The sequence below is a fragment of the Mustela nivalis genome (assembly GCF_964662115.1).
Source record: "Mustela nivalis genome assembly, chromosome: 2".
Classification (NCBI taxonomy): domain Eukaryota; kingdom Metazoa; phylum Chordata; class Mammalia; order Carnivora; family Mustelidae; genus Mustela; species Mustela nivalis.
Genome location: NC_139021.1, coordinates 148,626,863 through 148,630,845, shown reverse-complemented (window position 1 = coordinate 148,630,845; position 3,983 = coordinate 148,626,863). Strand labels below are relative to the sequence as shown.

The following is a 3,983-nucleotide window of genomic DNA, read 5'->3' as shown; positions in this document are numbered from 1 at the left end:
GCTGAGTGGTAAGTCCCAGATTTACAGCTTAGCTGTTGTTGAGCAGTCCTCAATAACTCTGGTCTCCAGTCTCTTCTGTAAAATGCCTGTACTAACACAGATCCTAAGCCCCATGTCATTCTACAGGTCAAAAACTCATCAGCAATACTACCTAAGGCTAGAAATAATTAATATAAATAAAATGAATCTTTCTTTTAAGGTTGAAAGAACAACAACAATAGATTTGGTCCAATTAAAAATGTTTTGACACTGCACTTGGAAGCTCTAGGGGTTCTGGTTCTAGCAATCAGGCTAAAGTCAGCTATGTCACCTAAGCTGTCTGGAACTCTCTAAGCCTCAGTTTCTGCTTCGATAGAAGGAACTCCTGATTATTGTGAGTAATAGAAATACTGAATTTCAGTGACCAGAATAGAATAAGCTCAAGCTCTCAACACATCATGATGATGACAGCTTGGACCATAGAATGTGTTACATTATTAAGGGGATACTCAAAGGGAATATTACTAAACTTACTGTTATGTTTACTGAAAATTGATAATATCATTAAACACAATAAAATGATAGAACTAAGAAACTGTCAATACCTCTGCTTACTGATGATGTTCTATTTAAACATTCTGTTAATAATGATTACAATTAGACCTAGAGGAAAACACAGGAAATGTTGGCATATGCCAAGTGAGTTATATTCTTTATCTTAATTCTCACAAGAATATTAATAGGTAGATTCTATCATCTTTTTTCTACAGAGGTTGAAAGGGAAGTCCACAACGCTTAACTACCTTTCCAAACATGACTCATCTTTCAGGAGTTAGAACTCATTAATGAACTAGTATTGAAGTCTGGCCTTTCTGACTCTAGAACCAACTTTGCTATCAGCCTAACCACCTTCTTAGATAGGCAAAAACCTGATCATATGCCCACTAAAACAATTGTGCTCCCCAATGTCTTTATTGTAGGTTAGACCGGCAGTGATACTGCTATGGGAAGAGATGCTCACAGAAATGGAGAATAGAACATCTGTCCAAGAATTCACCTTGGAGGGGTTTCCTGCCATCCAACACCTGGGAAAGGTCCTCTTCCTGGTGCACCTGCTGGCATACCTGGCATCCACTGCAGGTAATGCTATCATAGTCACCATCACCTGTGCCAACTCCCGGCTCCACACACCTATGTACTTGTTCCTCAGCATTTTCTCCTTTGTGGAGGGTGGTGTCGTAAGTGCTGTTATTCCTAAGTTGCTGGCCATCTTTCTCTTAGGCAGGCAAACCATTTCCTTTACTGCCTGTTTCATACAAGCTTTTGTCTTTTTATTTCTGGAAGCAGCAGCTTTCTTCCTCATAGCCGTGATGTCTCTGGATCGGTATGTGGCCATTTGCAAGCCTCTGCATTACTCGACCATCATGAACCCAAAGATTTTCTTCCTCCTGGTCACTGCCTGCTTCGCTTTGGCCTTCCCTCTCATCACTGGTCTGCTAGAAAAGTCTCCCTGTTATCCTTCTGTGGCCCCATGTCATCCCCCACTTTTTCTGTGAACTTGGCCCCTTGATTCATCTCTCCTGTTCTGACACCAGGTCTGTTGAAATGTTGGCCTTAATTCTTGATTTGTTTATTATTTTAACATCCATTATCATCCATTATCATAACTATCATTGCCTACAGCAACATAGTAATCACAATCATGCAACTTCCCTCAGCCAAGGAGAAAAAGAAAGCTTTCTCCACTTGCTCCTCTCACCTCATAGTCCTCTCTCTGATGTATGGCAGCTGTGTGTTTATATATGTGAAACCAAAGCAAACAAACACGCTGGACTCGAACAGGGAGGCTGCCATTGTGAACACGGTGGTGACCCCACTGCTGAACCCTGTCATCTACACTCTGTAGAACAAGCAGGTCCACCGGGCTTTGAGGGAAACAATTTGCAGAATGAAAACATCAAGATAAAAAAAAAAAAAATCACATGGCCTTAGAGTGCAAGGCTAGAGAACCCTGTGTCCTCATTCTGGCCACATTGCAGTTCACAGAGTTCTAGTTCTTGTCTCTGGCCACCATACACGACCTCTGCAAAACAGAAATCTACTTTTCAAGGCTACATTTTACCTTGATGTGCATAACTATCTTCTTCCAAATTTTCCACATTTGAATGACAATTGATATTTTTGGTCTTCCCTCTGATATCTATCATGTGCTTGAAGGTTCCTAAATTTAATAATTTACACACTTTTTATTTTACTTCTCTTCAGCAATAAACATGGCTCAGCAGAATTAATAATAACTTACCAAAAGGCATTTAGATCATTCAAATGATAGATAAAGGTATATTATGCTATTGTTCAGAAGGAAAGGATGGACATAGTACCAATTCTTGGGTCTGCATTCCCTCTAAGACTAGTGAAAGGAAATAATGGTCATAGTACTCCTCACAATGTAATATATATACTTTGCATTAGGTGTGCTCTTATATGCTGTTCTTGGTGCTTAGTATAACTACATATGTATTCATCAATCTCATACTAGAGAGAAAGAGAATTATTCTCAGACTCAGACCATTTTCTAAGGAGAAAGAATAATCCCAGCAACCCAAGGCTGACCAGATACTCTTTCTTAAGTTATTTATTCCAGCTCCAGCCCCTCAGATGTGCATAACACATCTGTTTTAAGTAAAACACCTTAAATCTTAATAAAGAACAGGTAAACAAAAGAAAAAAAGCTTTATAACAACATTTTATAAAACTGTATAAATTCAGCAATAGCTGAAAAAAAGAGATCATCAGGACTGTTGGCAGATGAGTTATGGAGAAGTTTCAGAAAGCAAAATGCAGACAGAAAAGAAGGTAGAAAACTTGTGGGGAAAATAATTTGGTCCAGAATGTCAAAATTCTGTTTATTGGGTATTTGGAAGAGAGAACAGAGAAAAAAAGAGGGAAATAAATTTTTAAACACACAAAAAAAGTGAAGCATGCCAATTTCAGAAATAAAGAGAAAATCCTGAAACCAGCTTGAGACAAGAGGTTCTTAACCTAGAGATGTAGACACATTAGGCAGCCAGCAGACCTGTTCATAGAGACTTTGCAGGCCAGAAATGGTTGGCATAATATATTCAGGGCACTAAGTGAGAAAAACACGAAGCCAAGAGTACTCTCTCCAGCAAGTCTGTCATTCATAATTGAAGGACAGATAAAGAGCTTCCAGGACAAATAGAAACTAAAATAATTTGTGATCTCTAATTAAAGAGGATCCTGTAAGCAAAGAGAGAGCCCAAAAGTAACACAGACCAGAAAGAAGCAACAACAATCTACAGAAACAAGGACATTACCGGTAATACAATGCACTAAATTCTTATTTTTCAATAGTTATTCTGAATATAAATAGCTTAACTGCTCCAGTCAGAAACCACAGGGTGCCAGATTGGATAAAAAGCAAGATCCAGAAGACAAGATGGTGGAGAAGTAAGAGGTGCTGTTTCAACCAGTCCCCTAAAGTGAGCTGATTGATTATCTACCAAAGAACTCTGATCATCCATGAAATCAGCCTGAGAGAATTATACATTTTGGATCTCTACGGGGGCAGAAGATGCCAGTGGACAGGTAAAGTGGAGTGGGAACATCAGACTGATATCGGAAGATAAACAAAAGGGGGAGGGAACCACCAGAAGCCACCAGAAGTGACCCATTGGAAATATTACCCATTGAGGTAATACCTCAATATGAGAGTTTACTGTGATTGGGGACCAGCATTAACTTGGAGTGTGCTATAAAGCACTCAAAAAGAGCAAAAGATCTTAAGGGAAATTGGTGGAACTGGGCGGTTAGGGACAGGGACTTAAGCCCAGGGACCCAGGATGGCCACCACTGGCGCTGAACCAGATGGTGCAGCAAAGAAGCCAGTTCTTGGTCCCTGTGCCTCCAGCATGCCTGAGAGTGTTTGGGTGGCGATGCCCATGAGGGAGTCTGGTGTGCACGCCAGCTAGTGCTCTCTAGAA

At 40.1% G+C, this 3,983-nt stretch overlaps 1 pseudogene across 1 annotated transcript; it reads left to right on the top strand.

The window, feature by feature from the left end:
• Positions 1–1,004: 1,004 nt before the first annotated feature.
• On the top strand, positions 1,005–1,945 carry LOC309860424 (olfactory receptor 6C74-like; annotated as a pseudogene). The gene has a single exon. The product of its transcript is annotated as an olfactory receptor 6C74-like (transcript).
• Positions 1,946–3,983: the final 2,038 nt, after the last annotated feature.